At 36.7% G+C, this 27,383-nt stretch overlaps 1 protein-coding gene across 22 annotated transcripts in view; it reads right to left on the minus strand.

The window, feature by feature from the left end:
* PTPRD (protein tyrosine phosphatase, receptor type D) overlaps window positions 1–27,383 on the minus strand; it is a 1,188,396-nt gene that overhangs the window by 338,717 nt on the left and 822,296 nt on the right. The window contains exon 1 of one of the 22 annotated variants that reach the window (XM_017732844.1): window positions 27,205–27,225. The exons of the other annotated variants lie outside the window; for them this stretch is intronic. The gene's annotated coding sequence lies outside the window, so the exon portion shown is untranslated. Of the gene's footprint in view, window positions 1–27,204; window positions 27,226–27,383 lie in introns of those variants that run through there. 22 annotated transcript variants of the gene reach the window in all.

Genomic DNA, 27,383 nt, shown 5'->3' on the forward strand with positions numbered 1-27,383 from the left:
ATATATATATATATAAAAATGTATAACCTGAATCTTGAAGAATATGAAACATGAAGATGCTCACTGAGTCTCTGATAAACAGCACAAGAGAGAGCTGAGCTCCATACTTATCCTCTTGAGTAATAGTGTAAGGGATCAAAATCCCATTCCTGAGAATAATCACATTGTTATGCTAACTCTGTCATTGTAAAAAGCATCCACATTTTATGTTCTCTGCTATAAGATATCTGTGCTTTCTTAATAGTTGGTCATTTATTTGTGCATGTATATTCTTCAGGGAATAAATCCACATTTTAAATGCTGTGTCCCGTCATGATACTAAAATATAATTAATGGTAAAGACCAACAAAATTTAATTACTGTGATAAAAATACAATTAATGAAGTCTTAAGCAACTTCTTCAGGTCTTACTCAGAAGCCTAGAATTACTTAAAACATTCAGACTCACACAGTCATTCCCAAAATCCAATACTGAAGGATGTCTTATGACATCATATTATTAAAGTAACACAGTGGAGGAAAAAATAACTTAGAACGTGGCTGTATCACTGGATTTCTTCAAGACCACACATAGATGGTCACAAATATCAATGATAGGGTGCTAAGGAAGCTCCCACCCTCATGTTTCTTTCACCTCCATTTTAGATTTTAAAAAGCTACTCATTAGCGCCTAGTTTCTGTAACCTTAACTAGCATAAGAAATCTCAAAAACTACACCAAACTAAATTATGACAATGTATAAAAAATTTATTTCCCCACTGTTAGAAAGGTACAGGTGCATTTATTCATTTCTAGCCACGTACTGTGCTATATAATTACAGTATCTTAAATAATAATTAGAAGAGTGAATGAGAATCTGCATATGCTTATATATACATATTTACAGCTGCAGGGGAGACAGTAAAGGAAGATAGTATTTTTTTTCCTTGGAATTCAGCTAGCTACAGCAGATGTCAGGGATATGGTATGACTCTGGAACAGCCTAAAACGCCCCCATAAATTCTCCTACAGCTACTACAGAAATTGTCACTGAATACCAGGGAACAGAAAACAACAGGACTCCTCTGGAATTAAGAATTAAAAAACTCAAACACAACAGTTCTCTGGTATCAATGACATTAAAATAGCAAAGGCTGAGAATGTTCTACGTAACTCCAGTCTGCCAGACTAGGTATCTACCCAAACCTTGTCTTTCCTCTCAGCAACACATTCTAATCTCAATCAAAATCATTTACATACATCTGGCAAACAATGCAAATAATCTATAATGAATATAAACATGTCTAGTACTTCAGCATATGATTTTATGGTTACCTGAAATGTCACTTGTGGGAGGCTGTTCAGCATAGATAAATACTAAGCTAACTTTCTGAAGGAAAGAACTAATTATGAGGGCATCTGGTCAAGGGCCCACAGCAAATTTAACCTATCATATGGTTCCACAATGTTATGCTACATGGATATCACATGATGACTCTTCTGTGCATGACACTTACTGCCTAAGTAATAACTTTGAACAATTCATGTGCCCTTTGTCCATGAACATCACTTATGGGTCATAATCTAACGGTGCAAGCCCTAGAAAAGTTTTAAGTATTGAATATTTATATATGGAAATGCACAACCTGCTTTGCCATTGACCTCCTACTACTACCAATCAAACTGTGAAATTTACTAATATTATAGTTCCTTGATACTTCAGGTAGGAATCAGATGAGAATTTTCCTATTAGCAGGACCCCTCATGTGTGCTAAGTCAAATAAACTTCTAGAAAAACGACCCAAGTAAGTTCCCAGCTTTCAAAACCAAGGGTATCAGCCATGCCTCACCCATTCTAACTTCAAGAAGATCACATTACACACTATTAGATGTATGATAACATTATATTGGGACTGATATTGGGACTTGCGTATTAGATCAAGAGTACAAGCTCAATCAGGTAGTTCTAAGTCTCCTTGAAATACATTTTGTAAGAGTTTCAGTATATTTCCATAAATTTTATAGAACTATTTTTATTAGACTTACACTGGCATGTTTTGCACATGCTTAACTGACTTTCTCTACGGAGCCTTCAAATACTACAACTACTAATGAACTTATTCCTACAAAGAAAAATGCTATTAACTAAAACAAGACTGAAAGGAAAGGTAACAAAAGTATCTAGAAGCTAATCTAGAAGTAACTTCACACTCTTCTTTTTTCTTATTTTTATTTCCTTTTGCATACAAAATAATATCCAGGTAATTTTATAACATGGCTCAGAAAGAAAATAAAAAATTTTCTGGGAGTGTTCTTACATCTTAGAAGGCAAAAGCTCAGACACTTGCTGGAACTCCCGCAACTTCTGTTAAAATAATTCATTATGCATCATACTGTTCTCAAGCAACAACTTGTATCTGCAGGTCTCATCTACTTCAAAAGCACCTCTATTTAAATTGTATCTCCACTTTACAGATGAAAAAACTGAAATAGAATGAAAAAATGTTCCAGAATTTTTCAATAGGTCTGTTTCCCACATCTGCAACTATCAGAAGAGACCAATCACAAAAAACCACTGGTTTATCTGTACATAGCCTGACAATCTTTCACACACAGAAGACACACTCTCTCACACCTGTATGAATAACTATTTAACATATATTTCTTTCAACAACAATGCTTCAAGCATTGTAATTATGTTACATGGATTAACACAGAAACATACTTAGTATTTTTTAAATGTCTGTGTAATATGGGAAAAACAGAATCAGTATACGCAAATTCTAGGCCTGATTGTCACTAAACTTTTTTAAAATGGGGAACAGGTCAAGGAAAATCATACATTTACAAGTCTAGCCTCATACGTAGGTACACAGATGAAATCATGTAAGAGTCAGAAAATGTTACGGACAACAGTAAGAGGCAAAATCTAAGAATGTCTGTATGCTCAAGTAACTTTAAGCAGCAGGATTAAAAATAGAGCAACTATGATTTGCAGGATTGTAATTTCTGAGGAAAAATTTAACCCTCCAGCAAAAATCTAGAGGTGTAAAACACAAGAATCCTCAGAAAAGCCCCAGCGGCCACAATTCTGCTGCTTCAGCAACTGCGAAAATCAATGCAACTTTTCAGCTCAGTTTTTGGTTTAGTAAGCATCTTCTTATTTGCCTCTGAAAGTAAGACAAATCGACTGCAATTCTTCAAAATTCCTTTTTTTTTTAAATAAACAAAATACTGAATGATTTCTAAAGATCTAAAAGCTTCTTGGGTGTTTTAATATCCTGTCTGTTGCTGTACTTGGAACTTTTATCCATGCGCAATAACTGTATTGCATATATAGGTAAAAACCAGCCACACCAAGTGCAGAAGTACAGTGAAAAAGGAAGCAGATAAAAATACCACTTTGCAACAGACTTCAAAATACAAAAATACTTTTATTGCTACTGAGATGAACTTTCACTCTGCCTAGAGCACTGCATACTCTCACGGGTGTTTGGAATTTCTCCTAGGAAATTCTGAATAGCTGCATTTCCACCTCCACAAGAAGTTTGAGGTCACTTCTAGTAAGGAGAACTTAAGACCCATTGAAAAGAACCAGCAACAAAAGCACTGCAGGGTGTGCAGTGTGTGCACACAGCACAGAAGAAATTAGAGTTATTTAGTTTGTTTTCCCACAAAAGCATTAGAATTATGAAGAATTACAACCTAAACGTTAATAGTATTTATTACTACAGCTTTTAAGAATTTAAGCATCTCCGCCTACAGGATCTCTTTAAAAATAACACGGAAGAAAATATTACTATTTAGATTTCAAAGGCCCAAACAATTAACAAGTAGTGTAATATATTTAGGTACCCATGATACATTTCTCATCACTGTATTCATTTTTAGAAGTATCCAGTCACTATACTTTATTGAGAACACTGTATTAAACTAGTCCAATTAGGGCATAGTGAACTGAATCTGAATAAGATCCACTTAAAATAATAGGCCTAAAATTGCACAGAATAGAAGCTTTCTGCAAATTTATACATTCTCATAATATCTAGTACAATATCCTTAGGCATGTTTAATCAGCACTTACAATATTAATAACAACAGCAATAATAATAGAACATTAAATCCATTTTGGGCTTTTGGTAGGTTTAGACAGCAGTTACATTTCAACAAAAGAGGAAAGCAAAATGATTGATTGTTCAATTATGGATCTGCCCTGTGATAGAAACATGGTGCACTGCAAAGGTGTCAATTCCCCTAAAGGAAATGGAAAGTTTTCTGTTGCATAGAGTGATCACAACCAAGAATAAACTTCATTTTAAATTATGGTTGAGTGAAAACCAGCAGGACAAGAGCAAAAGGACATCTAACAAAACTAATGTGAAAATAGTTAAGCAAAACTCCTGGAAGAGTGCTACTGGAAAGAAAATTGCCAAGATTTCCAGCCCTCTTTTACATTCCAGTGTCATGAGCAGGAGGAAAAAACCACCAGGATTCAAAATGTGTACAAAAAATTCTTAAATACCACATGTAGTACAGACATAGTTTAGAAAACGTATTTTCAGGAAAGTTGTAAGAGCGTTGAAACTACAAATTTTTCTTTAAAAGTAAAAAAGATAGTACGTTTTTCAGAGCACCAACCTGGACAGTTCAAAAAGCCTGACTGAACTCTCAGCCTTCATGGCAGAAAATGTGACCATCTCCACAATGTAGTAGATCAATGAAATGCCCATTTCTTATGGCTGTGAGATGCAGTAATGCTAGTACAGATAGAGGTATCTTATCCTGAAGGAAAAAAACCAATATAAAAATGCTATTGTGTATTGACTGCCTGATTTTGAATTCCACCAATCTGTGCATCACAGAATTTCTGTAACAATTCATTTTACTGGCTATGTCCCTAAGTCCTTCTTAAAGCAGAACAGACTCACATTTTTTCATTAGTTGAGAGTTACAACGGCATTTTTTCATTAGTTGAGAGTTACATAAAGATTTGTGATCTTTATAGACTCTGGTCCATGTCATAAACTCATGGTGAAACTCAGTTACACAAATTTAATTTCTGAAATTAATTTGGTTGAGAAAGGTCAACATAGTTAAAGAAGTAAGACAAAACTACATACACAACATTAAGCAATGCAATAATACTTCAGCATGTTTTTTTTTTCAATTCAGGATAATAGCTAAAAAAACATATAAATGCTTGCATTTACTATCAAATGGCACCTACTGCACAATATCTGAAACTTCCACCATAAAAGACACATGCAGCTTGTCTGGGCAAAAGCAGAAACACTGAAATTCCACTGAAACTGTCAGAAGAGAACAGCTCGTATTTGCTTTTCATGAGGTTTCTCTTCGGTGGAGCAGAGCTCCAAACTCTTTGAAGTTTTCAACTGCCTTAACACACATATACAGCTTAGGAACCAAAAAAGCCCATGTGGTCTATACTTCAGGCATACTCAGCAATAGCAGAAGCAACTTAAAACACGGGAATTCTCTGGCACGAGAAATGAAGGCAAGAATAAACTTATTTCCTTCAAACTTCCCTTCAAGAACAGTTTAACACCAAGTGCTGGGTTTTAGGAATGTTTGCTTTTTTCTTGGAAGTTCTATATAGACGAGAACATTCCTCATGCCTTGTATGACAGTAAAGCAGGAGAAGCTCCTCTCCAACACTTCTGGATCTCATGGAACACACAAACCAAATGTCACTGTTGCATGGCAAGCACTTGCCACTGCTAGCTATAAAATATAATAGAAAAACCGTAACAGCAAAAGTGTATATGGAGGGTCTTGCAAGGTGGCCCACAGCAGTTCTGAAGTCAGACAACCATCTGATGATATCATTTTTCCTGAACAAACTGGTTAAATCAGATTATGTAGGTAAGACAAAACTGCATTAAAACTATATTCTGTTTCAGCATCAATCAATCCAAAATTTTTAAAAAGCTGAGTAAAAGTAGAATCAGGATACAGTAATCAAATGCAGAATCATGTATTTTTCCAGAGGACTTATTTCAGTTAGTCCATTTAAAAAAATGCACAGAGACAGAAGGAAGATTGTGTGTCCTGCTCCAAGATTGTCTTAACTTCTTAGCCTTTTCTTGACAATGTAACTAACGTTTTTTTACTTTCTAGTGTAGTATACAGGATTTTATCTCAAGCAGAACATATAAATACTCAAAATATCCCTTCAACATTAGCTGAGTTAATTTTAAAATATCTCTTTCTTTTCCAAATATTCATAGGACCACTGAATCATAGAATGAAGAGACCCTAGAGATCATCTAGTCCAAACGAGCCTGCCATGGGGAGGGACACCTTCCACTACACCAGGTTGCTCAAAACTCCATCTAACCTGGCCTCCAACATTTCCAGAGATGGCGTACAAGTGTAGGGGGGAGACAGAAAACCCTAAACTTGCTGTTCATGCTTCTTTTAAGGCAGCCCAGGATATGGTTGGGGTTTCTGGGCTGCAAGTCTACATGGCCCAGTCACACTGAGCTTCTTGTCAACCAACACTCTCAAGTCCTTTTCCTCAGGTCTGCTCTCAACCTGTTCTCCATCCAGTCTGTATTCGTGCTTGGGATTGCCCCAACACTTGCACTTGGCCTTGCTGAACATCCTGAGGTTTGCATGGGCCCACCTCTCAAGCCAGTCAAGGTCCCCTCTGAATGGCATCCCTGCCCTCTGGCATGTTGTCAGCAAACTTGCTTAGGATGCACTCAATCCCACAGTTCATGTCACCACCAAGGATGTTAAACAGTGCCAATTCCTATATGACCTCTGAGGAACCCCACTCATCACTGGTCTCCATTCAAGCCATTACGCCATTGACTGGAACTCTTGAGCGCAACCATACAGCCAATTCCTTACCGACTGACCGGTACATGCATCAGATCCCTATCTTCCTAATTTAGAGAAAAGGATGTAGTACAGCAGTGTCAAACGCATTGTGAAGTTCCAGGTAGTTAATGTCAGCAGTTGATGTCACTCTTCCCTTACCCACTGTAATCCCTCATAGCAGGCCTGCAAATTAGTCAGGCACAATTTGCTTTTAGCAAAGTCGTGTTAGCTGTCATCCATCACCTCCTTATTTTCCATGCTCCTTAACATAGTTTCCAGGAGGATATGCTCTATGATCTTGCTGGGTACAGAAGTGAGACTGAGCAGCCTGTAGCTCCTCATGTCTTCCTTTTCTTACCTTTTAAAAATAGGGGGTTGTTTCTCCTTTTCCAGTCAGTAAGAACTTCACCAGACCACCATGACTTCTCAAATATGATGCACAGAGGTTTAGCCACTGCATCTGCTAATTTCCTCAGTGCAGATGCATCTCATCTGGTTCCACAGCAACAGACCTGATTTTCTCCTACAGCAGGCACTTCTTCATCCTGCCAGTCCCAGTCTTCACCTTCTGTGACTTGGGTGGTGTAGCCCTGGAGCACTTGCAAAAAAATTTGTTGAGTACCTCAGCCTTCTCCATGTCGAGGGTAACCAGGTCTCCTGTTTTAGTTTTCTCTTCCCAAAAGGGCCTACGTTTTCCCTAGTCTTCCTTCTATCACTGACAGACACATAGAAGCTTTTCTTGTTGCTCCTTACATCTCCGGGCAGATTTACCATTAGCGCTTTAGCTTTCCTAACCTGATGCCTGCTCAGAAAACTTCTCTGTATTCCTCCCAAGCCACCTGTCCTTGCTGTCACCCTCTGTAAGGTTCCTGTTTGTGTCTGAGTTTGTCTAGGAGCTCCTTCTTTATTGATTCAGGCCTCCTGGAATTTTTGCTTGACCTCCTCTTTGTTGGGATGCCAAGCTTGTAGGAGGTGAATACTTGAATATTTACCAGCTTTCTTGGGCCCTCTAAGACTTTATGCCATGGTACTCTACCAAGAAGATCCCTGGAGAGGCCAAAGTCTTCTCTGTGGAAGCCCAGGGTAGTGAGCTTGCTGTGTACCCTGCTAGCTGCCTTCAGTATCTTCAACTCCACCATTTACTGATCACTGCAGCTCAGTCTGCTCTTGAGCCTCACACTCCCCGCCAGCCCCTCCTTGTTGGTGAGAACAAGGTCCAGCACAGCACCTCCCCTTGTTGGTTCCTCTAACACTTGGAGAAGGAAGTTGTCACCAACACACTCCAAGAACTTCCTGGATTGCTTGTGCTGTGCTGTGTTGTCCCTCCAACAAACATCACGGTGGTTGAAGTCTTCCAAAATGACCAGAGCTTGTGAATGTGAGGCCATTCCTGTCTACAGAGGGCCTCATCTACTCAGTCATCCTGGCTGGGTGGCCTCTAGCACTATAATGTCACTTGTCCCTGTCCTCCCTTCAATCTTGATCCATAAGCTCTCAGTCACCTTTTCATGCAGACAAAGCTCCATGCACTCTCACTAAGCATTGACATTGGAGGCAACAGCACCTCATCATCTCCCCTGCCTATCCTTCCTAGAGAGCGTGTATCCTTCCAATCCAACTCTCCAGTCATAGGAGCCATCCCACCACATTGATATCAGAACACTAAGATTGCAGCCCTGGAGGTGTGTGCACATCTCTTGTTCATTCTCCATGCTACGTGCATTTCCACAGACTCCTTTAACTTGAGCCCCTGGTGAAGCTGACTTAATGGCTGGATGGTGCAGAATTCCTTTGTGCGGTTCTTCAGGTGCTCTCCTGCTGATCGTGATTCCTCTCCAGGTTCTGGGCATCCCGCACTGGTACTGGCATCAAACTGGTAGGAGAGGGATGGGCTGAGGTTCCCTTCCCCCAGCAATTTTAGTTTGAAGCTCTCTTCACCAGCTTGGCAAACCTACGACCAAAAATGCTCTTCTCCCCTGACAGATGGACCCCGTAAGTCCCCAGTAGACCAGGCTTCTAAAAGCAAGCCCCATAGCCTAAGCAGTCTCTGCCTGTGGCATCAGTTCTGTACCCATTTATTGATCTGCTATATTCAACTGGATCTTTCAAACATACTCCCCTTAACTGAGAGAATTGACCACTATCTGAGCTCTGGAGTCCCTCATCACTCCCAGAATTCCGTAATTCTTCTTGATGCTCCTTGGATTGCTTCTGTCTGTATCACTGGTGCCTATGTGAAACAACAGCCATGGCCTAGGTCTTCCTTACCCACTACAACAGTCTTCCTAAGTAATCCTTTCCTCTACTTTTTCTCACCCTTTATAGAATTTTAGGTTTCTTTTTCCCAAGGTTGTGATTTATGGCTGACATACAGCCTTTTTGCTGCTATGGCTCTCCTCTGTCACCCACTTAACTTTCTTTAAATCACATTTAAACTGTAATTTTCTCCCTAATTTATAGCCAATTTTGTATGAGAACAAGACATTCTAGGAACGTTAATGAGATATGGTGGCTTTAGCATGTAGGTGTCTGGATCAAAGTCATCTGTAAGCAGCAGAGGTTCTGCAAATTCGGTGATGTTTTTAACGAACTGCAGAAGATACACCCATAAGCCTTCATGACACTTCAAGTAGTCAGATATACACATCATATATAAAACAGCATGATGTCTCTTTGGCACTGGCAGCAGAAAGGTTTGGGATACAGAGATTCCAGACTCACAGGTTACTCCATCAGGTGATAGAAGTAGTACTTCAGCCCACAGATGTGCACGAATATTCATCATCTACACAATCTGCAATAAATCTTACATTTTACAGAGCAGTGTTGCATTAATCAATACATAGATTTTGATAAAAACCGCTAAATGTCCCTGTGCTTTATGGAATTGAAAGACAGCATGACAAAATTGCAATGCATATTTGATTATAATGTTTAATAGGTTACCCATCCTTTCTATATTTATGATTTTGTTTATTTAAGGCAATCTTATTCATCTACTTTAATAAATTAAATGTTCATTAAAGGAACAGAGAAAAAAGAGCACAAACAGCAATAATCATGCTTCATGTAAACGGATGCCATCTTAAACTCCACGCTGAGCTCTAATTAAACATGGTTTGGGGCTGTCACTGCATCCCTTGTACAAGAGGTTACACTTATTCTACTGCTGAAAAAATTCAGAAAAAGTCATGAGGTTAATTTCAATGCATGATTTGAAATATATGGAACCTATTGTCTGGGATCACTGATGATCAGAGCAAGTCAGACCCTGAAAATTGATTACATGGTAACGTCCAATTCCTAGTACTATTTAATACTACATGGTAGGCGAAAACAACATTTATTCAAACACTTCAAATCCCAAACATCATCTGAATTATGATCTAATGTATTCAAATGATGCCACATGAAAAGGCTGTTAACAAAACAGTGCAGGTACAAATATATTTCTCACAAAAATAGCCCTATTCACTAAAAAAGGAAAAAAGAACAAGTTTAAAAATTGTAAAGAAATACTTCGATGTTCAACACAAACATAAGAATTTGATTTTGGTAAACATGACTTCAAACTTGACTATTACTGTCAATTTCCTTATTTCATCTTTCCAAGGCTCCTAGTGAAAACATTTCTGTATTAGTCAATCTATGTTCAATTTAGTATGTTACTGGAAGTCTCCCAGGAGAGCTTACAAGGCTTACTAGGCAACGTACTCTGAATTCCATTCAACACCATCTATGCCTGTGCAACAACTGGCACATGTCAGATCTATCAGCCACTCTTACAGACTTCGCATACCCAAATGGATCCAGTTTTTAACACATACACAAACAATGGAAGGCTGACTGTAACAGTAGAGCAGCATACCCCACAGTCTTTAATAACCACTTAAACAGGAGCAGAGGTTAAAAATTAAGTTTTAGATTCATCACATGCCCTTCCCAAAGAACCTTAAAAGTACTATCGTTTCAGGATGTTTTCCCATATTCTATGTTCATTCCACAGTGAAATGGAATTACAAAGACCATAAAAGGTCTTGAATTGGCACCATAGTATTTATTATTATTTATTATTTATTTATGTATGAATACACATTCATCATGTATTCTGCAATATAAGATTTAGGAAAAAAAGAAAGACAAAAAAATAATGAAAAAAGAAACTGGTCAGAAGCAGCTTGCTCCAGAAATATTTCAAATTTTTGCATGATTACAGTGCAAAATGCATGGAAATTTACACTTTACCTTATTATAAATAAAAAGGACTGTCACTTGAGACAAATCTTGAGATTTGTAACTAAATAAAAAAGGACATAGTGATTTATCACTTATGACAAAACTCCGAATGTTTTCTTTTTTTAACTATTAGTATAAAATCCATACATAAAAATGCAGAAAGTGGAAGAAAAATAAAGTAAAAAGATAACAGAAGACTGCCAAATTTCTATCCTACCAGTAATGTAATTCAAAGATTCAAAGCAAAATCTTTGTTGAGAAATCTTAGGTGTCACATCATTCACAGAACATTTTCTGTTTTAAAGTACTAGTACTTCATTGTGAATTCTACTTTTAATTCCTGTTAACTTCAAACAGTCAATTTAAATATCAAAAATGTTATGTTCAAATTTCTAACAAAAAATATTTAAGAGTTACAGTTAGAAATTACTATCTCCTGCAGTAACACAGGATCACTTAAGAAACTACAGACAAAAAATGGTGTATTTTTCCAGTAAACCTCCTGCAACCTAATTCAGGTATATGGCAACTGTTAAGAAATGTTGAGGCTGAGGCTCAAATGCCTCTTTTCTCGCAGGCATGGAATTGTCAGGCTTCTTACACTGCATAGAAGGAGTGCCAAAAATCCATTCGGTTAGTCTATCTAAATACAGAAATTGTATTGTTCAAACTACCCAGACCTGGGTGCACACACAGAAACCTACACTCTGTGTCATGCACAGTACAATGGGCAGTCCATCAGGGAGCATCTGTGCACTCAAAGGGTTACAGCAGAGCTGGCTAAATGCCTCCCTGGCCATCTCGCCTCTTACATAGGATCACACACACAACAAACACCAAGGTGTTGCACTGATCAGACCTAATATTAACAGAAAAATACACCAGCTACACTGCTGGCATTAAAACCTGTGAACGGAGCAGGGAACGAAGGATGTACAGGATAAGAACAACAATGAAAAGCATTGTTCATCCCCTAATGGTGATAAAAGCAGAATAATTGGTAGCATAGATCAGAACCTTCCAAATCTAGATGAGGATGCATCTGAAAAATACTGATAGAGATGTAAGTATTTTCTAAATCTCAATAATTACAAAAATCAACAAAACCTCAAAATATCATATGTTTCTGGTGTTCAGAAACAGCAACAAAATCTAATGCATGCCATCTCCTCAGCCATTAAATTCTCATTTCTGTGTATGTGCATTTGTCTGAGTGTACATGTATGTGCACTCAGGAGACTTCAGGACTAAAAAGAAAGAAAAGAAACCCATCTTTTTTTGAGTAATCATTATGCTTTTCACTTCCTAGTGAAAAATATTTATCAATTTTAAAAAAATGTGGCTCAGTTCCACATTATTTTTATGAGTCAACTATGGTTGTAAACATTTCAATCCTACAGAGAAAGCTACATAGAAAGGACAACTTACATATACTAATTTGCCAAATATTACTTTCTGCATAACTACTTTTTATAGAAGCCGTATTTTCTTTTTCTTTTTAGTGCTTGCTGACAACAGAAATAGATCCAAGTTGTAATTTATTTGTATTAATTTCTTATTTTACTGGTGTCCAGTAAAATCATTCAAACAGAATGACAGATAAAAGGCAATAATAAAAAGCTTTTTTGGTCTTCAGAGAGCTATAATGTGCACTGAATACAAACAGCAGTAAAGGAATGAAAATTAAACAATGAACACACACATACTTAACAAAGTCCTGCTGGTACCTTGTAAGACAACTCCTAAATATATTTCAGTACTGAGAAATGAAAACGTTATGTAAAATGATGTGCATTGATCCAGTAATCCTCAAAGCTCTCAGAGTGACTTTAATTTACCTGAACACAGAACTACTTTAAGAAAAATCCTTCTAGACCTTGCCAAAATCTGACTGCAGGGAATGGCATATTTTTATAGTCATAAAAGCAGAACAACAAAAAAGATGTCAAACACAAGGCCAATGGCAGCTAAAGCTATCATGTTTTTTACACAAATAAAAATCAACAGTGTGAAAATTACTGGTAAAACAGTCTATGAAGTACAAGATGAAAAGGAAGTTGATCGTGAGTTATAGTAAAATATTTTTAGTAACAGCAGTCTCTACAACTAAAGGCTGAAAGTTGTATAAAATGTAGAATTAAAATAAAAACTTGCATTCCATAAGTGTATATTGGGTTATATATATAGGGTAAAATACATGTATAAATATGTATATATATATAATATATGTAGAAAAGTTTCCTTGAAGACGTTTATTGTCAAATAACTGGACATACCAAAAAAATATGTGACTTCAGCTATACCAGTGGTAGAAAATATTAATACAAACTAGCTACATAAACTATTGCTTTAAAAAAATCTGATATCTGGAAAAAGACCAAAACTAAACCAACAAATAATAGATTCTATATATATCAGGTTCTCTGTCCTATGAAAGAAGTCAAAAACATTAATTCGAAGACAGATTTTGTTCTCACATAGCAGAAGAAATCTGGGACTCAGTGTTACAATTCCAAGAAATGCTTTCCTAGCTTTATCTTTATTTGCCTTGTATGATTCATATCACTCCATCTGAGATTTATTAATACGAAGTTTTTCACGTGTACAGAAAATCATCTAATTGCTCTGTACTAAAATGTTTATTCCTGTACTGATAAATTCCTGTGCATTGAATGCTATAAAAGTAAAAGGGATCAAAGACTTCAGTGAAGTAAAGCGACAGAGATGAAACCTGAAGACTTAACCCCTAAGTGGACCATTTAATTTAATAAAATTCTACTTTAAAACTAGAGCAAGCCTATGCTATATACATCAGTCCATGTCAGCAAATCTAGCTGTTAAAATCATACTGATTTAAAATTATTCTTCTAACTACATAGAGAAAATACACCTTCATAATCTTAGATACAACTTCCAAAGTCTTTGGTCTTCAGCTTATTGACCTTAACAAAAACGTACAAAAGACACTAACTTACAGAAAAAGATGAGAGCACAGAAGACTAGCAATATAAGAAGAATAAAATCTTTTTGAGGCAAAAGGCTGGAAACTCTAAGAGAAGGTAAAACGAAAGCCAAAGACTAACTAGCAAAGCCCTGAGCATGGCACTTACACATAACAACGTCACATAGAAATCCACAGGAAATATACTACTTATACAGCATAATTTGCAACTAAATACCATCTAATATCTGCATCTCAGATCACAGACTTGCATCAAACATCAATTTGCTCACTGTTTTCAATATTTGCAAATTTTTTTTGAAGTGCAAACAGAAGTTGCAGAAATACTTTACCTAAATTTTTTCTCCATCACAAATTCAACAAAACAGTGAATAACCCTATGCAAAACCATAACATTTTATAAAACAGAACAAGATCAGTGGGACTCAAAAAGGACTCAAAAAACCACTCAAAAACACCTCAGCTGATCCAGATAAATACTGAACAGATCTTCACTAAAATATCAGACAGTATGAATCAATTAGAAGAATTTCTTGGCTTGACTGGGTATACAGTGTTTCTGCCCTGTATTGTGGTTTCATGAAAGAGATAAATTCCTGACAGAGTGATGCCTATAGTAGTGTTCCTATATCACGTAAAATTTTAAAAAGTGTTTATGACCTGAAGCAATTATACATATAGCAACAGATTGTGACCTATTATGGACCTCTTACTTGTTAGTATTTTTTCCTGTAGTAAAATGACAGTGTTCCACAATGAATACAAACGAAAATACAGCCTGTGTCTATTTCAATATTTAAGAAATGCATTGCTTGCTCTGTATGCAAACGGAAAAGAAAACAGTATCAAGGAGTGTTATATTACTTTTATTCCTTCCATAAACCAAGGAAATCAGTAAACCATTCCATCTCCTGTCAACTATGGTAATAATATTTATTTGAACATTATGAAGAAGAGGCAAAAATAGCGTAAAGCAGAAATTAGCATTCTTTACTTCCTTTCACTCCACAGACTTAAGAGTTTAGATTAAAAATAAATCACTGTAGTGTGTATACTTGTTTTTAAACCACACACGTTTATTTTTAAATCCACATATACTGTCATAGATTTCAGTAATGTTACACAGGGGTGAAGTTACCTAAATATATGGTTACAGGTATGAGCGAGCCTAACTTCTCTGCTGATCTATCTTAAATGAAGCATTTTTATTTATTCATTTTGTCCTTGCTTACATTTTCACATATATGTTCTCATACTTCTAACATACACTTTTACTATATAGAATGACAGGACAAAGAACCAGCTCCTGCTAACCTGATGTGTGATTAAATCCATTTAATACCGTGGGAGTAGGTGCATGAATAAAGTGAGCCATATACAGCACACAGTTCTTATTACCAAGGACTGCTTACATGCAAGCATTTTCCTTCCACAAGGAAGCTCATTTAAAAATAGTCCTTCATTAATCTACAAAAGACAATTTTCTTTCCAATACTTAAAAAAAAAAAAGTATTTATATCTCCTCTCTCGTTTGGTGTGTCATTTTGTCAACAGCCATGAATGTTCAGGATTTTAGTCATTTCAGGGAATCTGGTTACATGACTCCCAGCACCTAAATTTATTTTGAGCTATAGGTCTGTAAACAACTTTTTTCTTCTAAGTTATCCTTAGAATTACAGGTAATTACTGAAACATAAGAGGGAAGAGTGAAAATAAGAGTGTTTTACAACTAATTTTTTTTTCTGTATAATTCATATTCTATTAGCCAATAACACAAACCAGGGACTAAATCCTAGGCTGTAAACCACAGAAGATGCACTCAAGGATTCTCTAACGTATAATGCTGCAGCAGTAAGGGGATCTTTGCAAAGTACAGCTGACTGGACTAGTTTTTATCATTCTGTGGATCTTTGTAATCTCTCTGTCTGGGCAGTGTATTTGCAATGCACAAGCGTACAATGCCTTAATACCTCTGAGTCGTGCTACAAACGCAACCATAAAACTATTGATAGTTCAAGTAAAAACTAGCAGTGCAAAGGAATATGATATACACCCTCGGTCCCTTATACAGACACACAATAGAGGACCATCAAGCTATCTAAAATTATGTCTGATTTATTACTATTCCACATGAGACGTAAGAGTCTGTCCATCTGAGAGTAAGAAGTAATTCTTGACAGCCATCTAACTAATCTAACATCATCTCACTCCACTGATGCTCATTCAATTATTAGCTAATTGACTACCACTCACACACCAAGCCCTCTCACACAGCTCTCACACAACTTGTCATGTAGGCATGCCGTACAACTGGTAAAATACCCATGAAATCTATAGTTTGAATAAAAGGAAGCCACAAGATTTCTGAAGGCTAAGTTTCAGCTATACTTTCAGTTAAGAAACATCAGAAAATTGCCTTATTGTTTAAACAGGAAAAATCTGAAAGTGAATTGCTGAACATACAAATATTTTCACAGTCCTCCCAAGGAAGGCTCTGCGTTTTTAAAGATCTACTGTGGTATCTTCAAGCTAATACTGTAAAAAAGCATTAGTTGAAATGGACCATCTGTCTTTCAGTCTACACACCATAAGAAAAACAGAAAAAGCATCAGCATTATAGTAAAACATAAAAGAAGATTAAGGACAGTTTTCTCTTTCAGCACGTTCTATGGTAAAAGGAAATGGTTCATCGGGAAGCAAAGAACTGATAAATCAAAATGTTAAGCCACCAAGTATCTACACTATTTGCAAACAGAAGGGAGGCAAGACATTGACAAGATTTGCAATACATCCTGAAGTACAAGGTCTCAATGAGATGAATTTCTGAAAACAGGTCTTTTTAAGAAAAGGACTTTGAAAACACACAAATACAGAAAGCCATGTTCAAATAGCCAAAACCGTAATTCTCAAAGAAGCTTCAGACTTTGTATAGATTCAGACAAGTCACAAAGTTCAGTATTAGCTTCAAACCACTAGAAAGGGCAACCAAAATCACAATTAAACACCTATGACAAGGATGTGTGGTTACCTGCACTCTCAGCAAAACATAAACTCTCAGCTGCTATGACTTCATTCCCAACAGAGGAACTTTACACACTGAGCTTCCCTCAGCAGCTACTAAATTATTTAACACATGCAACTCCTGGCAACACCAGAAATCTAGTAACACATCTAACCTCTGACTGGAGCAGTCATCTACTTAACACTAACAGAAACAAAATTTACAGATGCAAGAGCAGGGGAAAATCCTGCTTAGTTGTTTTATATAGGTATGTATATGCATAAGTCAAAAAACACAGGAATAGTTACCTAGTAATAACACCTCTGAAACTCAGTAGGTGGAATAATTAGATCAGCAAGAAAAGCACAGTGAGAATCTGCCTTAAAATTCTCAAACACATTAAACACAATGAAGAAATATAGCATACTAAGAAAAATACAGTGAGCATGATGATGTCTGATGATGGTATCTATTAATGACATTTAATGCTTCAAAATAATAACACAGCAGTTTTGTGTTCTTCCAAAAAATACCTAGCTCTGATTCTACTTGGAGAACCTGGCCCTGAAGTGAACTTGAAAGCATTGGAACATATATTCCTGAAATTCCTAAACTCAGAAGTATGAACTTTAAGCTCTTTTGCCAGTTTATTCTCTGAGAAGAAGTCATCAGGACCATGTTTCAATAAAAACTGACTTGCTCTGACAGAGATGGGATTTAAGAAACTGAATTCAGCTGAGTAACACAAAGACTTAAATGGCAGGCTGTACCTGAAGAGAAGAGAGCCAGCATCCACAGTTAAATCTAAATCTGCTACCACTGCACCTAGAGAAAAAACCACCAAAATAGCACCAGAGAGATCCATTTCTCTGTTGTTACACTCATGCAGTTCTCTAGACACAAGGAGACAAGAGAAGCTGTCAAGCAGGTTTCTTTCTCTTCTTTTCATGTGGAAAGCCTCCTTCTGTGAAAAACGGGGAGTGGTTGAAAAGGCAAAGATTTCACATAGAACGAAAAGACATTGTTGCATCCTATCCAAGACATAAAAGAGAGCGCAGAACTTTTTAAAAAACAGATAGCCTAGAGTTATTCAAATACCTCAACAAAGGCAGCAGGTGGACAGGTAAACACGTGGTGTCATAAGTATACTGTTGCTTGAACTAAAAGACTGTGCTACTGATACATAGTCAAAGAAATCAGAGACCAATGCAAAAAGGACAGGTCTGTAATTCTTAGCAGAAGTAAAAAACCATAAATTAAGCCTTTGAGATTGCAATGACAACAGGTTTCAGAGGGGATTTCTACAACATAACAAATAAAAGTATACAATACTCATGATTTCAGTGACATTCTGAAAAAAAAGACCAGTTTAGTGAGCCATTCTCACAGTTTTTGAAGAGTTCACCATGTCAGATATGTTCTCGCAATAAGAAGCAAAAAATCCTATGGAGAGTTGCATTTAAAGGACACCTAAAGACTCATTCCAAAGAGAATGAAGTACAGTATAGAAGAGTTGGTATAAAGTAGACATCAGTGATTCTTCAGGAAGACACATTTCTCTTTACTAACTGCTCTTTATAAAACTGCAGAATTGCAAAAGCAAGATGGAGAACAACTTGGAGAAAGAGGTGGGGAAGGGACATCCCCAGTCACAGTTGTGAAATCATCGTTGATTGTACAGCAGTTTTGCTTTAGTGGGAAAATTCTGAGGTTGTAAAATGTCACTCTTCATTCTTGACTTCAGGTTCCTTCCATTCCCAAGTTCTTCAGTGTTTTCAAGTGTTCTGTCTCATTAAATATGAAATAAATCCTAACACCATTATCCGAGCAACAGGTAAAAGCTGCAGAAAAAAATCTCTCCCTAATTTCCTGAATGGCATCTGCAACACGAAATTAATCCAGGAAAGAAAAAATTTCACACCAAAATGGCAAGCTCTTCTCCTAACAAGAAAGACAACCAAAAAAGGCTGAAAAAGAAGCTTGTCTGTCCTTAAGAGTATATGTCTGTTAAGCAGTGGTTACTATATAAACATTTCCAGCAACTTGACTCATCACCATAGTAGAAAAATCTTATCATACTTTTCTTCTGCACATGATAATCTATCTCTGTCTCTCTAACCTGAACTACTGCAGAGATTAGCTAAAATGAAAAAACAGTTTTAAGGCCACTGCATCTTTCATGGTTTATATACCCTGCAGTAAAAAGTATAAAGACCGATTGAGATTATAAATTCAAATTGCTTGAAGACACAGAAATCCACATCTCTAAGAAGTCCAGTAGTTATTTTCAAGCTTTCTAATACCTCTGGAATAAGATTACCCTTGCACACTAGATTAATAAAGCAATTCTGTGAATAAATCAACAAGGGATACAGTCCTAGTGAGTGTCCTTTTAGGGATTACACTGCCCAGAAGGACATGTATCTATCTGTTCCATCAGATACAACTGAACAGATGAAGAATAAACATTTCCATTTTATATATATACAGTATTTAATACATTCAGCCCCAAACTGTCTAAAACTAAGCTAAGCAAAATACTATTGCTGAAATCTTAACACTCTGGTTTTTTTCCAGAGTCACTGTAATCATGCAAAATTAAACCCAAGGAATGCTAGGATTCTTAGAGAGGTATGATTGCTCCTGCAGGCATTCCCTGCCACCTGTAAGCATTAGAAAGTACAGCGCTCTCTTCATTGTCTGCTTCCCTTGATACATGTAAAATTTTCATCTGGTCAGTATGCTGATACTTCATGTGACCATTTAAGACACCTTTTGAAAATGTAAAATGGGAAACAAGTGTAAATTCTATGTACTGCACTTAATGCCAACAACCATTTACACTGATTATACACTCTTCTTTAACAAAACAAAATTATATTAGAGTATTATTAATATCAACTAAGACAAACACTTCTTTAAGTTAATATTACAATTTTTCTGCCACATATCATGCACAGTAGAAAAATTCAAGGCTTTTCATGCCAAGCAAATATAATACCCCAAGATACTCAAATTATCAAAAAGTAAGAAAATCAATTTCACTATTTGGAAAATTCTGTTAATCAAGATTCACTGATGCACTTAATGGCAATGAGCAAAAGTCCATTCTTTGTGAAATAGGCCAAAAATGGAAAAAAAAGAAGTCTAATAACAGAATCCATCTTTTATTTATAGTAAAATAAATTGGTAAACAGTGAATATTTATTACTTAAGCAAGGAGACTTTTCCAAATAAAGTCTATGGCATGCTGCCAATAAGTAGAATACATAGGCATTTGGCAAAATGCCATTTCCTTGATGCAAAATTGTTCTAAAGTGATTCTTACTGGATAAGTACTTCTCTTTACCAAAATGCTTCTTACTCCCTAATTTATGAGATACTATAAATCAACTCATTAGATGTTTTATTAAGCTTTCTTGTCTGAATTTGAATTTAACCACTGCTAGGATTACCCAAGGTAAAAGTGCTATCACTTATGCAAAGGCACAAAAGCACTATGGATCTGATCCAAATAATGCTGCTGTCAAATGAAATCTTTCTCACCAATCACTGAAGGCTTTCAGCCTATTAGGATAGCTCTTCTAAAGCTTGACAGAAAAATCCACCTATACCATTAAGGTACAAATTAATATAAACAATTCAAAAAGGGTTTGCAAGCTTAACAATAAAGCAGTCACAATAAAGTTTATTGTATTGAATTTTTGTGCACCTTTCTCAACCAAAATTCGCTTTTTTAAAGTTAATCACATCACCATGTATCAGGAACAAACTTCAACAGCTCAGGGAAGGCAGACAGTCCAAAAACAAAATCTGAAAGCCTCACCTCAACAAATCCTTCTGAAAACACAGGTAAGAGTATCTAAACCATCCATCTTTATTAGCAATATATATTGTGATACCTGAATTAAACAAGGTAACACTAAATATTATCAAAGTAAACCCTTTCTACCTGATGAACATCTACCCTTTCATCACTGATGGATATCAATTCTGCCTTGGTTATGCTTGCTGAAGACCACTAATATGCATTTGTTCTATGGAAAAAAAAAATCCTATTTTTAGGTGAAAAAGGACAGCATGTTCTGAAACATAGCTGAAACAATTGAAACAAAAAGTCAAAAGTGTCAATTCCAAACTTGTTAACACAGGTTAAAATAATATGAAAGAAGTTCAAAATGAAATCACATCATCCTATTTACTTTTTGTAGCTATTTCTGTGTGTTTCTGGGAAAAAAAAGGGCACACTCATGACTAAATTTATCCTTGTCATTCACAAATGTACTTATTCTTTCTCACTAGTATGAATAGCTTTCTGAACTATGCAGCAATACAAGCTGAGCACTGAACATGCCTAGCTGTTGTGGACTTTTTTCCCTCAAGAAATGCTACTGGTTACTTTGGTGAAGAGACATAAGGCTGTAAATTCCTATCCTCCATCAGTAGCACTGACCTCAGAGCAAACCCCACAACTGGCTACAGGCATTCAACATCCATCATTGCTCCTGAAACCTAATCTTTCAGGGAAGGACAGCTGCACTGGGCAGTAGTTAAGCAGCTTTCTAAGATACACTATCACCCTAAACAAACAAAAATAAATAAATAAAACTTCCTGTCCTACTTTCTGATCAGTGTTTTAGAAATCTCTCATTAAATTAATGACTTTCAAAATATAGCTGCTTGCTTATTAAGAAAAAAATAGTCAAATTTTAGGAATTGTTAATACACAGTACATCTATGAAGAGGATTTTAATAAAATGTGGTATAAGAGGTAAAGAAATTATGCACCTGACAGTCACATTACTGAAACCTAGGCAGAAAATACTTGGTCCTACAAACAGCCTTTTAAGAAAAGACATGCCTGCCTATAGTAAATTCCATAGAAGTAGAAAGCCCTTTCCTAAAGTAAAAAGAAAAGAAAATTAAAAGTATGATTAACACAAGTTTAGTAATACAGGCGAACACAGACAAATTAATCATGTCTCTGGGTTAGAAACAGTGACACGCATCTGCTTCGTAAACCCTTTCTCTGTGCCATAAAGTAGATGAAAGAATGCGACAGAGTACAGAATTTCAGTACGGAATTTTTGGGAACTTTAATAGGATCAGTTTTAGCTTTTTGGTTTTTTAGCAAAAAGGGAAAGGAGTGGGGAGGAAAAGGAAGGTGAGGGAGAGAGAGAAATAGAGGGAGCAAAAACATGAGATCGTAGAAATAGCAGTCTATTCCTTGTACACAAAATTCAGCTTTTTTTGACAAAGTTTTATTAAAAGAGTATAGCCTACAGATAGTTCCAAAAGCAGTTATGATTTTTTTTTTTAATTTAATCACCATTGTAAAGCAAGTAGAATTACTGTCTTCCAACTCACCAAACAATTATTTTCTGAAGATCAGAAAGACTAAGACATTGCTACCAGAATGTATTTGAATTTTCTCTTGCTGAATCAAAGCAAGTTATCAAAAAATCTAGACTTTTGGGTAAAACCAGTCAATAAGCTAAGGTGACATGCTGAAATCAAAATGTGATTGGGCAAATTTGTTAGAGAAATATATATTTATTTGCAAATTTATACCTAAGACACATTTGTTTTGGTCAGGTCAGTACTGACTATATTCATCTTAGGAATCACCTGATTCTGCCACCTAAAAAGCCAGATTTTACACCCCATTTACTGAACTCTGACTTACAGATACGTAATTTCCAGAACACTAAAAACTGTAAAAGAAAGAGCAATACAATTGCTTGCGTTACTCGATACACCACATTTGATATACTGCTTAAGAAAGAAGTGTGCATTATCTGACCACAGCAATATGTGAGCAGTTCGGCTGGCACTAACCAGGACATCCATTCTGATTGTCTGCAAATAACAAATTAATTTGTATACCCATGGAGTGACTTCACTAACTGGAAGATAACTGAAAAACTCAAACACCACCATTGTGTTTAAATATGAAGAAGCTCAGGACATGATAGTATGCTATTAGGGTATGTCCTCTGGTATAATAAGTCCAAGTGCCTAAAATTCCATCATCTTCTGCTGGCTGAGGAGGACATTTTCTGCCCATTCTTTGTATTCAAAAGAACACACAGAATCTCCACCAGAAATCAGTTATCAAGTATAAATAGGGAAGTTGATTTTTGATAAAACCTCTATCTCTTGAAACTCTACTGCAAGATCAATCACATTCTCTTCTTTGTTTTTCTCCTTCTGCAGCTGTGCTATTAAGGTTGTGATGCCACAGCATGTAAGCAGAAGACACCTAAAGAGGTAAATTTAGGGAATATCTTAGGGAAGTACAGACTATGTATATCTGCTGATGTAGCTAAAAAACCAGCTCATTGTATTTAGTTTGACTTGTCACTTTTATGAATGAATTTAAAGAACCTGAACAATAATTAAGTTTTTTAAAAGCATTACATATTTTATTCAATTTAACCTTGTTCTTTGTATACAGACAATTTTTATTATTCTGTATTTAGTTTCCTGGCATTTTAGCTGTCCACTTCTTATAGAAGACACAAACATCCTTTGTTTAAGGCAAGTGTTATCAATAACTTACCAAAAGTCATCTGAGCTTATGAAATAAAACTGTGCAGTAGTAAATATGGTTCTATCAATGCCCAGTGTCTTAAAAAGCAAGTGAAGTGAAGCTTGTCGGAAAGGAATTTACAGGCAAAGCACTCTCGTGTAACCTTTTTCTAAATCATCAGATTTGTCCAGCTGTACTCAGCCTTCACCATAGCAGATCACCAGGAGAAGCAAGCTTCCTTTCCGCTCCTACTTGGTAAATTCCTGATAGTATTTTTAAACACAGATTCTTGCTTTAGGCTGCCAAGTTGCCTTGGCATTCATTCATTAATTGGCTTTATTTAAGGCCTTTTCCAAAGAATACAAGGATTACACAAGTAACGTAAACAATTCATGGAGTATGTGAAATTCAGAGTTTTCATAGAAATATAGTATGTTGACTATGTAATGCCAACTGTTTAAAATGAATTACAATGAAAGCAAGCTCCTGTTACAATACACGGCATTATGTGACTGACACTGAAGTTATACCAGCAAATATCTATACCTTTTTCTCAACTCGTTAGAGAACAAAAGCTGAAAAATCACCACAGTCATATAGAAAAATGAAATAGATCCGTACCGCATTACTCCTTCTGAGATCCAAAACACAAATGAATATCCTCTGCATTTCAGAGCCACCGCCTTGGTTTACTGATAGGCAGTAAGACTCTACACTTTTGAACTAATGTTTATCATTTGAGAAAACCTTTAAAGCAGATTTTATTACATTTCATCAAAACTTTACCCAAGGCGGACACACACATTTCAGAAAATTAAACTCAGTCAATATTTGCACAACTGTTGTCGGTAATATGACAAAAATACCCTCTTGCTGTAACTGGCCCAACACGGAATGATATATAAGACTCTGATGTTTTAAAAGACAGCTTATTAAAAAATTAACATACCATAGGGAAACTGCATTTTGATTGTATGACCTTACTGTGATTCAGCTTGAAAATCCTTCCAAATGAGAATTCTCAAAGAGCTTAGTAACGGAAGTTCATTTCGAAGGAAATCCAATATGCAAATATTTCAGCTGTGCTCTTTTACAAATTGTCTGCCTTGTCAGTTTCAAAAACTGAAAACCAACAATGGAACAGTGTAAGTATACTTGACCTTATTGCTTAATGTCTATTAAGAATGCTATGGCTGGTGGATTTTAAATTTCTGAAACTGACACTCAAGAACATATAGTGCGTCTTCAGCCCATGTCCCATAAATGCTGACTACACTCCAGCCAAAGCCTTGGAGCCGACACACTCTCACACTTACATAACACTCACAAAGCTAGTTTAAATACACCATCAATCTATGTCTGTTCCTGCCTTGTAGTAATACTGTTCAGTTTATCTTTTAACCCTACACTTGCATGGAACAGTACCATTACTAATCTAACAGAAAAAACACACAGGCAACAAATCTGATTTCCTTAGCTTACAGAAAATATGAAATGCAGGAGACACACAAATCCAAAATTTGCCCAAAATTTGTCCCTCCTGAGTCATGTTCATCCCCACCTCCCATACTAATCAGGAAAGCACAGACACTGGACACAATACAGGACTGGGGGAAAACAGACGAAGTAGGGTAAAAATAAAAACTAAATAATATACAAATTATACACATCTCCTAAGAAATTGCAATCTCATTTATTAGTAAGGAATGAATAACTGGCATCTTTGCCTTTGACATTATACACCTGTGCAAAAAACGTCTGGTGAAAGTGAGCATATGCCATGCACTGGTATCTGCTCTGTGAGAGCAGTTTATACAGGCCCCTAGTGGCTCAGCACACACAGCAGCAGATGAAGGGGAATTCCTACTCTCCAGCTTATGTAGTTTTGGTCCCTGCATTCCTCAAAGGTAGACGCAAGAGGCAATGTTAAAAATGAAAGGTAAATCGCTGACTGGACTTAAATTGCCAGATACTTAGCTCTTTACCACATCCTCAAGTACATTCTTGCACACTGTCTCCTAAGATTAAGCACTGATTTACTAACACCCCTTGAGTTCGCTGACTGCTGGTGGTTTGAGTTACATAACCATCATAGCAAAACGCTTATTCACATTATTCTTTAGCGCTCATTTTCAAAGTAGTATGAGTGATGGGTCTAAAAGCAGATCCTAAGACCAGTTCCTGAAACCTAGAAATACTAAGGTACCGTTTTACTTACCATGCACCATTCCTAACAGCTTGCCATAGCACACACAAACCATAATGAATTTCTTAGCATCTTCTTAGAGTAGAAGACTTCTACTAAGACAAAGCTTTTACGGCTTTAAGTGGATACAGAAAAGCTATACATCATTTCTGTGTTGAAAGATATCTAAATATACCCCACCATATTACCACAAGTGACAAAACTAAAATTGGAAAGCTACTCATGTAAAAAGTCTCTCATCAAATCCATCCTTTCTGTGTAACACTCGTTACCTTGAAAATCCCATGCCAATATATTTACAGCTTTTAGCAATTTTGACTGAGCGAAATTTGACAGCTGAATTTATTAAACTGACCAGTTTGTCAATTTCGCACATTAGAAAAGCTGTAATAGCTCATCTTCTGAGAGGAAATTTAAAGAAGCAATCAAAAAATTGCCATCTAAAGTAAGATGTAAGTACATATGATCGCATTTAGGACAGGGGTGAACCTTTTTTTTTCTTCAGAGTAGCTCCATTCATAAGAAGAATTGTAGAAGCTTCATTGCTCCCAGCCCAGGAGAAAATGATGTCATTTACTATACACTTGTACAGCAAGAAAAGAAAGTATTGACTGTTATAATGTTTTAAACTACTAGCAGATACCAGATGAAGGGAAAATATGATATATGCATTTTCCTGTCTCTGTATCGAAATTCCCCATAATGTTCCAACATTACACAGAAGTTGCTTGTGCTTGAACAAAAGGTATGTTGGAAGCGATCTCTGAAAGGCTGAGAAGACAATCATAGCTTCCCACATTAATCCTAAGTTAAGAGACTACAAGTGTCATTAGAAATACTCATGTCTGCAATAGGAAACTTGAAAGTAAATCAGCATCTACAGATTTATCCCCAATGTAACACCATCTCAGGCGACAAGTGAAGGGACACATAAAACCCTAATTATTCCATGTAGAAATACTGACCCTTCTACGTGCGTCAAAACTGGGAATATGGACATCGAAATCATGGTAAAGAAGCTGCCATCCTTACACGAGGCAGTAACTGTACAAAGGCCAGGCAAAAGAATAAAATACGCATGACAGCAGTTCTGGACAAGTAACAAGGAGGAGCAGACATTCAAAAACCATACATGCAAGGCTGAGTGGTAATCGCTTAAAATGGAAAGAATACCGTTCTGTCGAGAACGGAGGGCACAAATAAAAGGCAAAATAGGGGATTCTGTGCAAGAAAACAACTGTTATATCTGCCAGTCTGGGAGAGCCCGGCTGCAGCAGTAAGGAGTGCCTCCTTGCACGGGCAGACGGCGCAGAGGGAGCTGCTAAGTTTGCTGAACAAATTCAAGAACCCCTTTGCAAGCGCTCGGAAAAATGAGCATCCAGCCCGATGTGCTTCCTTTCAAGTGGTTTCGCGAGAGTAAACAAAGAAATTAAAAGCCTAACCTGTGAAAAGCTTGGCATCTCCGTGCCTCCCTGCTCCGCCGAGAGACAGCAGGAGGAGGAGGAGAAGAAGGAGGAGAGGAAGGAGGAGGAAGAGAAGGAAGAGGACGATGAGGAGGAGGAGGAGGAGGGAGCCCTGCTCGGACCGGCGGGGGGGGGGGCCCCACGCGGGCCGCTCGCCC

The sequence above is a fragment of the Corvus brachyrhynchos genome, unplaced genomic scaffold (assembly GCF_000691975.1).
Source record: "Corvus brachyrhynchos isolate BGI_N302 unplaced genomic scaffold, ASM69197v1 scaffold194, whole genome shotgun sequence".
Lineage (NCBI taxonomy): Eukaryota > Metazoa > Chordata > Aves > Passeriformes > Corvidae > Corvus > Corvus brachyrhynchos.